Source organism: Pelodiscus sinensis, chromosome 16, assembly GCF_052426305.1.
Source record: "Pelodiscus sinensis isolate ZL-2025 chromosome 16, ASM5242630v1, whole genome shotgun sequence".
NCBI classification, from domain to species: Eukaryota; Metazoa; Chordata; order Testudines; family Trionychidae; genus Pelodiscus; species Pelodiscus sinensis.
This window is the reverse complement of record NC_143067.1, coordinates 11,145,462-11,158,504: the sequence shown is the minus strand read 5'-3', so window position 1 is coordinate 11,158,504 and position 13,043 is coordinate 11,145,462. Positions and strand designations below refer to the sequence as shown.

General features: G+C 44.8%; 1 protein-coding gene across 1 annotated transcript in view; it reads left to right on the top strand.

Annotated features, from left to right (window-relative positions):
* Nucleotides 1-13,043, top strand: part of SPOCK1 (SPARC (osteonectin), cwcv and kazal like domains proteoglycan 1) — a 635,081-nt gene that overhangs the window by 485,353 nt on the left and 136,685 nt on the right. The window lies entirely within an intron of this gene.

The following is a 13,043-nucleotide window of genomic DNA, read 5'->3' as shown; positions in this document are numbered from 1 at the left end:
ATGAGCTTGCAACACCACTCTCTCAAATTTGGCCCCGCCACACCTCAGCCGTGGCAGCAGGGAAGGGGGTGTTCCAGTTTCACTACCCAGCTCCAATTACGGGCCAGAGGCATGGAAGGGCATCTGAACTTCCTGGGCCTGCCCCGAGTGCTAGCTTTCAAAGTGGAGGAAAGGGGGGGCATAGCTTACCTTTTAAAAAAAAGAGTTTCTTGTTATGTTTGCAGAGGACAGTTTGAGAATGTTATCCTCCAAGGACTGAAAAACCAACAGTCAAACAGCCCCAAATGTAGTAATAGTTTTGAAATAAAATCCCATGCTTGTTAAGCTCCTCTCATGGTTTTGGGGACCTAACCCATCATCTTTGAACATTTGAGGTGTGGAATATTGATTATGTGATCTCAGGGCTTGAATGATATTTGAAGGCAGTGCAGGGCCTGCCCACAACATTTTGGCACCTGAGGCGGGGAGCTCAAATGACGCCCCCATAGCCCCTCGCTTGGGCCAAAACTTTGAAAGGTCTCAATTCTCTGAGTCCTAGTGGTGCCTCCACCCCACCCCACCCCACCCCACCCCACCCCACAAACACACACTCTGGCACCTGAGGCTGCTGCCTCAGTTCGCCTCATGGTAAGGCCGGCCCTGAGTCAATGTCCGCTGTATACTGAGCACTTACGCAGTCTCTAAGGAGAGATTCTAGTGCCACCCGGCTGATTAGCAGCACACCCACCACGAGGCTTTTTGTTTCTGTTGGTGGTGCACATTCGCACATGTCTTGCGGCACATAAAAATATTCCAACATGGATGGAAAAAATTAAAAGGAACATTGCTTGAAGGGTGCACGTGCCATGTACTGTCCCTCTGCAGAGGGATTAGTTTCACCCTTCAGATTAATTCCTGCCTTTTTTTCAGGTATGTCTATGCTGTAGTGAAAGCTCAGTGGGACTTGAGTCAGCTGACCCATGTTAGGCTTAAACATCTACACTCTATTGTAACCCTAAGTTAAGACTTTTCTACACCGGCAGAGTCACAGTAGCCGTATTCCAAGGTCCTTAGCTCCCCACCGTCATCCTCCATGTGGTGACTGTAGCCCAGGACTGGATTACCCAATAGGCAGACTAAGCACATGCTTAGGGCACCAGCAAAGCAGGGGCATCAAAAAAAAAAGAGATTTTACGGTATAGTATTATTTTTATTTTGAATTACATATGAGGGTGCACCATAATCTTTTCAGTGCTTAGGGCCTCTAAAGGTCTTAATCCGGCCCGCTGTAGCCCTTTGTTCATTGTGGACAAACTTTACTGCCTTCCCTGCACATTACCAGATAACAGTTCACTTTGCAAAATGCTTGATGGATTCATTCTCCATTGCCAGCCAAGGAAGCTCTCTGGTAGTGTGCTTGCACATCGGGGATCAGAAGAGAATGAGTTAACACTAACCTGAGCTGCTGCTGTTTTATAGGGCGTGGAGTGGAAGAGGGGTTCTATTTTCAGTTGCCTGGATTGTGGGTTATTGGGATGGAGAGAACCACAGAAGGGCTGTGTCTAGACTGGCAAGTTTTTCCGCAAAATCAAATGATTTTGCGGAAAAACTTGCCAGCTGTCTACACTGGCCGCTTGAATTTCCGGAAAAGGACTGACGATCTCCTGTAAAATCATCAGTGCTTTTCCGGAAATACTATGCTGCTCCCGTTCAAGCAAAACTCTTTTTCCGAAAGACTTTTGCGCGAAAGGGCCAGTATAGACAGCATAGTATTGTTTTCTGCAAAAAAAGCCCCGATGGCGAAAATGGCGATCGGGGCTTTTTTGCGGAAAAGCGCGTCTAGATTGGCCACGGACGCTTTTCCGCAAAAAGTGCTTTTGCGGAAAAGCATCCTGTCAATCTAGACATGCTTTTCCGAAAATGCTTTTAACGGAAAACTTTTCCGTTAAAAGCATTTTCGGAAATTCATGCCAGTGTAGACATAGCCAAGGTGTCCCATGGAGTTGTGGGATACTTCCAGATGACTTCCATGACCCAAGTCAAGCGGACCAGTGGCTACACTGCAAAGCAATAGGGTTTAGACCCTGGGTCTCATCTTGACTCAGACTCTCTAGTCATGTAGGATCATTGCTCCAAGTCCTGGGTTAGCGCAATTGCAGTATAGACACAAGCAGGGGATGGCCTTGAGCCAGTGCTCAAGTAGTCTTACATTGCAGTGTAAACGTACCTTTGAATTATTCATTCGGGCTGCAAGATTTGGCACAGCTACCAAGTAATGAGTTCTTCTTGGGATAAGAATGTGCTCTGAACATTGCTGCGTAAAGCCCTGTGTCTGGAGTCATACATTCAGCTGCATAAATGTGTATTCTGCCTATTTTGATACAGGCTCCTTGGAAACCTCTTCTCCTTTCCTAGTGGGTTAATAATCTCTAGTCTGTTGTGTAAATACACAGTGGGGCTTTTTAAAACATGGATTTGTTTGCCCAGCACACAATAATGATCTTTCGTGTCAGTCTATATTTAATCACTAATAAAATAGGATTTCTGACCCAATCAGCTGTAACATCAAAGCTGCAAACCTGCCCAGCTTTTCAAAAACACATATTTACACAATAGATTGCATGTGTTAATTGGGTGCCTCTTCCACCAGTATTCCACAGGTTTAACAATAATTGATATTAACACAAATAATGTGTGATCACTGGGAGAGCAGGTCACATTAGCATTATGATTTTTGAAAAAAATCCGTATGGGATCGTTATTGAGGGGACAAATTGGGGTTTCTTTATGAGGGAGCCACCTTTATACACCAAATAAATGGCTTTTACCAGCCTCCCTTTTTATTATTGTTTCAATTTCTGTGCTGTCTAGGAGCCTCAATCATAAACTAGGACCCCCTTGTGCTAGAGACGACAGGTGAACACGGGAAAATGTGAGCGCACCAGGAAACAAGAATGCAATATTGATGGCGAGAAGGCATCTGAACAACATACTGTTCTGTAATAGTTATGTAAATTAGGATTAACTTGAATGAAATCAGAAATGTTTAGAGTGGAATCGGGCCCACATTTTCACATCAGGCCCTGGATTCTACAAACACTCAGGCACACTCTTCACTTTACAACTAGGAATAACCCCAGTGGGTTTGTGTTTGAAGAATCAGGTCCTGAAAGCTAGCAAAATCCCCATTAAAAACATATTGCTTTCAATGTAATTGTCCGATGGGAGAAGGGGAGTGGAAAACATTTTTAAAAGCAACATTAGTGTACATTTCCATTTCTCAACTCACAGGGCTAGGGTTGTAGATTTGCTTCAAGACAGAGTCGATTAGGGATAGTTGCGTTTATTAATCTCACTAGGTCACTACTGTTACAGGCTTAATACTGCCAGATGGTTACACAGTTACTGACTGATCAATAAGCATAAGCAGAGGAATGCATAAAAGAGGGCAACAGGCACTTAGAAATGCTTACACCCCGTCAGTCTGCGGGGAGTCCCGTTCCTGTCACCTCGCACCAGGCCGCAGTGGACATTGCTCCAGCTGGGAGGATCCAGGGGACCCTCCGAGGTCTAGGTCCCTGGTGAGACTCACGGGGCACGGGACTCCGTACACTAGTTATACTACAGTTGTTTATGGGAGTGTGCGTACTGTCTCAACGCGATTCTTATCACTCTTATGAGCTGAGACCAAGGTCAAACTTGTTTACCGCTTAGTAGTTTCCCAGCCCAAGGCACGGGTTAAACCTGATACAGTCCAGCTGCTGTTGCGTTTGTCTATGCTAAGCTGTGTACCGCAGGGATGGAAACTTCCATCCTGGGCCTGCTAAGCTGCAGGACCCAAATATGACTTTTTATGTGACACCACTCTTGCGAATTTAAAATAATAACGTAACTGATTTTTGTTGTGCCAGTGTGCTATATATTTGAGAGAGTTTGTCTGTCTGATTGTTCAAGAACTCCTTCTAAACAGGAAGAGCTAGGACCACCAAACAGAAAAGAAACAGAATCACCAGGCAGAGGAAAGGGGCTGATGGGAAGTATGCCATTCCCTTCTGGACTGCCCCAGCTCACACCCCCGCCCCTGATGCCAGTTAGGGAGGGTGTGTGGGGGGGAGCTGAAGCTTGTTTGAAACATAAACAAACATTTGGGAATGTTGCTGGCTGTTCCTCTTCACCGGGGTGCAAGGGGAAAGTGCACTGTTTGCTGCATTCCTCGCTCTGGCTGGGGAGCGCAGGAGGCAGATGAACCTGGACCTGCCCTAGCTGCAAGACAGGCACCCCTCCTCCGGCTGTACCTGCTGGAGCTGCTACAGCCATGGAAAGGCGCTTCTCACCTGGCCCTGAGCTGCTGTGATAACAGAAGGCTGGGGTAGTCCTCTCTCCCTGGGACAGCCTGCACACTGAACCCCTCTTCCCCAACTCCACCCTGGAGCAATGATTGAAATGAAGCATGTGCATTTTCTTTTATTTTACAAAAAAAAAAAATTGAGTTAAGGACCGAAGCAACAACCGGTAAATCTTGTAGAATTAGTTTGTTTGTTTGTTTGTTTGTTTGTTTGTTTGTTTGTTTGTTTAAAGATGTAAGCAGGGTCAGGGTAAGCTCTACCCTGACATCTGGTGGTGAACTGTGGCGAGTGGTGCAAAGAGACTTCAGGGGGCTGATCTCATTTGCATAGATACACCCAATTTGCATAGACACACCCACCCCATCTAGTATGTGCCTATAGCAGCCCAAATGGTCACTTTGGCCACTGTGGGATCCCCAGTCTCTCTATTATTGAGACAAGGGGGGATAAAAGTGTTGTTACTCTGATTATGTGAATCAAGGACAATGGAATGGTGGAACTGTTTATGACAGAGGGATTCTCCATAAACTAAGTAGCACTCGCTAGACAAGGGACATGGGTTCCAAACCCAGTCAAGTGGAAAGAAGCTGGGGACAGGTTTTTGTACTTGGTGGTGGGGCACTGTCTTAGAGCCTAAACAACACTGATTGCACCCTCTCCACTGTGGAATATCAGAACTAATTTGGATTCCATTAAGAGTCTGGTTGTGAGCTACTGAGTTGACTTCACTGTGGGCCAGTAGAGCACTAGTGCTGATTCTCCATTAACTTGCTGAAGAGCTGAAATCACTGTGTGCTGTGGAGAGCCTGGTGCTATACTGTCTAAGAGCTGAAATCACTGTTGCTGAGTGGAGCCTGGCGCTAGGTTGCGGAAGAGCTGAAATCACTATTTCTGTGGGGAGCCTGGCGCTATGTTGCTGAGCTACTAGCAGAGCAGCTTGCAGGGACAACCAGCAAGCACAGGCAGCCAGCCGAGCGGTTTGCGGGGACGACCGGCGGGTGCAGGCGGGCAGCAGAGCAGTTTGCGGGGGCGACCGGCGGGTGCAGGCAGCCAGCAGAATGGCTGGTGGGGACGACCTGTGGCCGGTAGGAGCAGCAGCAGACAGCCAGTGGAGCAGCTGCAGGAGCAAGCAGCTGGCGGCCAGGGGCGTGGACCGAGACGGCTGGCAGACCCGGACAGTTCGTGGGACAGTTGAGGTGGCTCACTGGACAACAGGTGGAGTGTGGCGGAGTGACTCACGTTGATGGCAGCAGCAGAACCCTACGGAGAGGCGGAGCCATCGGCAGACCACATAAGGTGTATCAATCCCCTCCCTCTCCAAGTTGGAATGATAAAACCCTGCCAGGTGGACTTTTGAACCCTAGGGCAGCACTGACCTGGGGCAGAGACTTTTGGGATGTTGGACTTTGGGTAACTTTTGGGTTGCTGGACTCAAGAGATTCTTGGGGTGTTGGACTTTTGGGACTTTGGGTGATTCGTGGCTGGGGGTGGGTCTTTGCTCATGTTTGGTCTATGAATCCAAGTTGTGGTGTTTTCCCAAGTTAATGCTGATGTCGGTTACCTCATGTTATTAAAGGTTTGCTGCTATACTGAGGCTCTGTGCTTGCAAGAGGGGAAGAATTGCCTCTTTGAGACGCCCAGAGGTGTATGTAAGATTTCTCAGGTCACTGGGTGGAGGCTCGAGCCGGTGTTGTATTACCTTTTTGGGAGGAGACCCCTAGATACTGAACCTGGACCTTGCTGCTATTAACTCAGCCTGGCAGAAGGGTTACAAAGAAAATCTTTGGCTTTTCAGCTGCATCATTGTATTCCTAACACAGCCTATAGCAACTTTATTTTTCTTCAGCAATCAAGATGGAGACATCAGATATAGGGGGTTTATAATGGAAATGCTGACGGAACCATCTCTATGGAAGAACAGACACTGCTTTAATGCGTGTAAACAAACAACTCTTTTTTTAAAGGGGTGTCTGAATTCCAATGGATTCTAATTATCTGCTAAGACAGATAGGAAAGAAGAAAAACACTGATATAAAGAAATTCTAGATGAAATATATCTACACTGTAATTTCCAAAAGTTTCAGCTTCTGTCTTTGGGAGGCAGTCAGTAAAAGATAAGGGAAAAATAATGAGCTTTTCTTATTTATATCTGAAGTTTAGAAGAGACACATTGTGAACGAACAAAAGATGTTCCATAAAACAGTGTGTTAAAATAATTCTCTGTGGGAATGAAAGAAGTTGCAAGGTATTAAATAAGCATGCCATGTGTTCTAGGCTTGAGGCCTGTTGTTAGTCAGATTTGAGCATTTTAGTTAAAAAAACGTCATTTGATGAGGTGCGCCGTAAAATTTAATCTGCGATTCAAGCCGTGCGTTAGGACTTCAAGCCCTAGTCTACACTAGGGAGTTATTTCCGAATAACCCCCTTATTTAGAAATAACAAGTGAAGTGTCCACACTATCCAGCCCATTATTTCAAAATCTGTACTCCTGCTTTCCTGGAGGAATAACGCTTACTTTGAAATTGTTGTTTTGAAAGAGAGTTAGTGTGGCACTGCTAATTCGAAATAATTGGCCTCCAGAGGCCTCTCACAGCTACACTTGTGGCTGCTCTGGCCACACCTGCCAGCTCCACTGCTCCTTTTCTCCTGCGGGGCTTAAAGCAGCAGGATGCTGGAGAAAGGGTTGTGGCAGGTGGCCAGCTTGGCAAGCCCCGTGCCAAACAGCATCCACTGATGGAGCCATGAGCAATCCCAGTGCTCCCACTGAGTGCCCCACAGCTGCCAGCACTCCCGCAGCATCGTCGGCTGCCCCTTGCCAGGGATGCAGGAGAGCGCCGGCCTGGACTGGTGCAGAGATCCTGGACTTCATCGAGGTCTGGGGCGAGGAGACCAGCCTCCAGGATCTCTGCACCGCAATGCTGATGTCTACGGCTGGATGGCTGCCAGCCTGGCCAACAAGGAACACACCTGGACACTTGACCAGGTCTGGATGAAAATATAAGAGCTCTGGCAGACCTACAACAAGGCCAGGGAGCAGAGCGGACGCTCTGGGGTGGCGCCTCACAAGTGCCACTACTACGACCAGCTCAGTGCCTTCCTGGGAGGGGGGCGTATCACCACCCCCACCATCGTAGATGAATCTGACCAGGACATGCCCACTGTCAGCCTCCACAAGGGTGGGGTTGTGGAGAAAGAGGCGGAGCAGGCCAGCCAGGCTACCATTCCTACAAGCCAGGAGCTGCTCTTCTCCCTGGAGCCTGTCTTCCCCGGGAAGGCACTTCTGGTGAGTTCTATAACTTTCCCTATGCACACTGCATCCGTTTGGTGTCCCTCGAGGGGGAGGCAGTGGAGGAGTGGCATGTGAGATGCGGCTGTGGAGAGGAGCCCCTGAAAGCATGTGTCACAGCTGTCCAAGCAGCCACCGGAAGTGCCCACCCTCCTTGTGCCTCCCCAGAGAGCTTCCAGGGGCTCTAAATCCACAATCAGTGTGGACGGGCTGTTTCAAAATAATTCTGAGCTGATTTGATGCTCTCCTCTCGTAGGGATGCGCTATTTCGATGTTGTTGTTCCGGGAGCTATTATTTCAATGTTACTTATTTTGAAATTATCTCCTAGTATAGAAATGCCCTGAAGGCTTCATAGCCAGTGGTGCTGGAACCGTTTTTGGAGAGGGAGTACTGAGCTTCACCCCCCTTGTCCCTGTCCATGCTCCTCACCACTACCTAGAGCTAGGGCTGGCTGCTGTAACCCCATATATGGGGCTCAGTGGCAGAGCCTCCAGGAGCTGGGCCAGCAGCCAAGACCCTGGGCAGCAGGAGCATGGGGCCCGCGGCTGAATGGGACCTGAGGCTGGCAGTGGAGCCCTCGGGCAGCAATGGCCCTGGCAACTGGGACCCCCAGGCAGCAGGGGTAAGGTTGCCAGATGGTTTAATCAAAAATATCGAACACACACCACCATCACCCCCAAAAAAAAACCACTGGGGAAAAAATTCTGTTGAGAGAAAAAAAAGGGGGGAGACCAAAGTTGTTGAGGAAAAAAAAAAAGGACCCCGAGAGTTAACAAAAAAAACCAAAAGCATCGTGGTCCCTTTAAGAAATGCTTTTGAGGCTTTTGTCCCTAACAGGCCGCTGGCAGCCATCTGCCATCTTGTCTTCCTGCTCCAGGCCAGACAGCTCCCCTGCAGAGCCAGGTAAGCACCAGGGATTTTTGCCTCCTGGCCAGGAAAAAAATCAGAAAATACCAGACATTTTAGGTGTCCGGCATTTTCTGAATTTTTTTACCAGACAGGAGGTGAAAATACCTGTCTGTCCGGGTCAATACCAGACACCTGGCAACCATAAGCAGGGGTATAGGGCTGGAGGCAGGAGCACAGGGCTGGAGGGTGCCCAAAACATGAGAGGGCTGCAGCACACCCACCCCCTACATCCTTACTTCCTGCACCTCAGTTTATGGCAGCTTTCTCTGTTGATATGGATCATCTCTTTTCTGCTCCACCCAAAGCTTCCACTTACTCATATCCTCTCATTTAGAATGCGTATTTCAGTGCATGGCATAAGCATGTGAGGTTTCAAAGTGAGTATTTTCCCTTTCACAGTGTTATATTTCAAAAATTGTTTTTAAAAAGCCCTTGATATAACACAACCATCACATAACATATACTCCAAGACAGCTAGAATATTCCCAACAGCGTGTACAAGTGACTCAGCAACTCTCCCTTACTGCTGTTCTCCACTGAAGCTTGTTTCTGGGATGAAATTCTGATCTCATTACACCTAGGTAAATCTAGAGCAACATCACTGAATACAATACAGCTAGTCAGATTTACACCAGCAAAAATGAGATCTGAATAACGTTTGACTTCAATGGTGTTTACCTCGGTACAAATGAGACCAGAATCTGGCCTCCAAAAGTCCAAAGCCAAATTAGAGAGAGATTCTACTCAATTTACATTCCAAGAAAGTGTCCAGTGGCTTCTCCTGGTAGCAGGCAGCAGGCTGGAGACCTGCAGACAACAGCAGGGAAAAAATAGCAGAGAATAAATATTATGCAGCTGTTTTATTTCCCCCCCACAAAATATGAATGTTATGCAAAACACATTGCTGTCGGTTTGCTGACAATAAAAATGAAATCATTTCTCAAGCAGGGTAGCAAATTCTCAGGAGAACGCTTTAGCCAAAATACTGTTTTGCAATAATTTCCCATAACTGAGTGAATAAATTAATTTATGAATTTTCCATGAATAAATTCCACCCTTTCCCCCCTCATTTAAGTTATTGATATCAATGTACATTTAGCAACCAAAAATAGAGCTGATTTCCATTTGCAGTAAAAACAATTTAGGAACATTTAGCTTGTCCTTAGGGATCATTTTAGACAAATGTAGCTCCGTTCATGAAGAAGCACAAGTGTCTTGCACGGCCAGTGAGCTACACCAGAGGAAAATCACAACCACCAGTAATAGAAAACATAGAAGAACTTCAGACAAATGCAGGGCCCAATTATGTGCCCCCTGTGCTCATCTTAAACAGTGCTTTTAAAGCAATGGGAAAATACTCACATTAAGTTACCACTCAACATGAGGAAGGAGTGGTAGAATCACTTATGATATTTCTGCATTAAGTTCTCTTGTCTGTGTTATACAGAAACTAGAGTAAATGACTAGAATGGTCCAGTCTAGCCTTTAAGATCTATGAATCAGTCTCTCAGGAACAGCCTCTTCCATGTACAGCCAATCCCTGACTTACGAACGAATTACGTACCAAACACTAGGTCATAAATCAATCTGTTCGTAAGTCAGATTACATTCACTGACGTACAGCCATGCTGTTCATAAGTGCAGATTTCGTTCGTAACTCAAGTTCTGGCTCTATAGGAGGTTGTTCGTAAATACGAACGGTCGTAAATTGATGCGTTCATAACTCGGGGACCGGTTGTATTGATAACTTTGTCAGTATTTGCTGTGTGAGGAGAGGGGGGAAGAGGGGTAATTCTTCTGTTGATATGGCCTTGTCTGGAGTATTGTGTCCAGTTGTGGGTACCACATTTCAGGAAAAATGTGGACAAATTGGAAAAAAAATCCGGAGAAGCACAACAAAAATGATTAAAGGTCTAGAAACCATGACATATGAGGGAAGTTTGAAAAAAATTGGGTTTGTTTATTCTGGAAAAGGGAAGCCTGGGAGGAGACATGATAACAGTTTTCAAGTTAAAAGGTGGTTACAATAAAAAGTTATTACAAGGAAGAGTGAGAACAATTGTTCTCATTAACCTCTAATGATAAGACAAGAAACAATGCTCATAAATGGCAGCAGCGGAGGTTTAAGTTGGACTTTAGGAAAAAATTTCTCTCAAATTAGTTAACCACTGAATTAAATCACCTAGGGAGGTTGCTAAAACCCCATCATTGAAAATGTTTAAGAGCAGGTTAGACACACCTGTAAGGGATGATCTACGGCTAATACTTAGTCTAACGATGAGTGCAGGGGGCTGGATTTGGTGATCTCTTGAGTTCCCTTCATGTCCTAAGATTCTGTGATTAAGGCAACAGGACACTCTAGGGAAAAGAAGCCATCTCCATTTGTTTTTTTAAGGAAATGGAAATGTTTAAAGAGACTGGCATAGCTGTGTCCTGAATTACGTTATTCTGTCTTTGGCATCGGTTTAACTTAATCTTTAGAATTGGGCTAGTCTTAACTTGAAACAAGTAGCATGAGAATGGGCCTACTCATGAGCATGAGGTTACTCGAATGTGTGTTTGTAGAATCATTCCCTTCAGCGACCTCATTCTTATCCTTGTACATTCTTATCCTAGAATTTCTCTGTTTTAATCGGATTCCAGTTTCCTCAATGAGCTTTTGAGTTGGCATTTTTTTGTTGCTGGTTGTTTTGGTTTTGTTTTATCAGTAGAAAGGAAAGCCATGAAAACATAGCCTTACAGTTTCCTGAAACCAATCTATCTTTCTTTCTTAACAGATTGTGATAATGAGTTTGAAATTGGTCTTACCATCTTAAGGATAAATATTAGAATTATAATTGTTATTGCTTTGATACATCATTTGCATTTACTCTACCTAATAAAACAGATAATTAATTGGTCTGTAAAGGGCTAAGACATCGGGAACTTCAGCTCTAGAAAAATGAATTGTTGTATTCTCAATAACATCTCTTGAATATGAAGAACAGGCTGTACAGAGAAGGCCTTCACTTCCTGAACAGTTTAATTGTGGAACATTCCCCTTTCCTTGTCTGTCACTTTTTAATGCATATGTTTTGCATTTGGCATAAAAACATCATTGTGTTTATGCCTTTTCCATAAAGGTGCAAAATATGTACTTACATTCCCCATAGCCATACATGGAATAAGTATTATAAAGCTAAGATAAGCCACATGTGTATACACATGTCTATGCATTCTCTAAATCAGAAGGGCAGAACATCATACAGAGCATACAACCACCAGGATGCATTGAAGTTCAAAATGGGCCTGGGAGATAATGTTGATGGAATGGGGTGTAGTCACAGGATAATAGTCTCCTGCTGCTAGATTAAAGCCTGGGCAAAGCTGAGCCCTTTCAACAAAAAATAAACAGAGCCAAAGCCAAGATATTTACAGAATTTTCAAAGTAGAAGGCATTTATCTTGTAACAACATCCTATTCCATTTGCTTTGCTTCTATTGTACCAATATAATAAAAGATTCTGTCATTTTGTTCAGTGGGTTTTACTGCAGAAGTGATGTTTCTCCACTGAATTTTGATGGGGTAACATTACAGACTGATCTTTCAACCTTTTAATCAATTTATGCATTTCAAAAATGTACCATGTCACTGCAGCTGGGTTCTAAATACGTTGACCTACACTAAAAAAAATGAGGAAAAAAATAAGAATCTCTAATAAAAATCAGTGTTCTTTTATCACATGTAGCATTTCAGTTGTGGGTCAGCCCTCACACCAACAATTGCAGTGTCAAGTACTAAGACCTTATCTGGCACCTTGTCAGATCAGCTCTTTTTATTGTTGTAATGTTCAATATGCGGAAAAGGTCTCTGACACTATAGCTGCGGAGGAACAACAATTGAAAATACACTCTTTGTTAAATGGGAATCAGTGATACAATATATGTCATTCTAACAGTAAAGGCAATGAACAATAAGTACATTATGTATATGTACCTGCATTTCTTGTTAGCACATTTTTTTAAACAATAGTTTTCCTTCGTTGCTTCCATTTGGGTACAACATTTCCCCGTTGTTCTAACAATCTGGAATCTCCTGATTTTCAAGACATGCTGTAAAACTCATCTGTTTGCTCAGACTAAGGGGATGGGAAAATTCCCTCCAATTTACTTACCTTCTTTCAGCAGGACCTATTTTAATTCGTAATAATTGGTTAGTGGCCTTATTATATTTCTGGGCTTGGCTGCATTTCTCAGTGGTTATTCTGTTTTTATGGGGAGTGACTTTACACAGTTGTTCAGGCAACTTATAATCTAGCCAATAGATATATTTTGCATGAACAATTAAAACTTTCTTGTAAGAGAAGTCCTACTGAAGGCTGCACATTGAAGAGCTGTTCATGCTGGTTAGGGACTGGTCTCTAAAGGTACATCTACATTGCGACGCTATTTCAGGATACCGGAGTATCCCGAAATAGCTATCCCGTGTCTACACAGCAAACCCATTATTTTGGGCTCGCTATTCCGATGTCCCTGTAAACCTC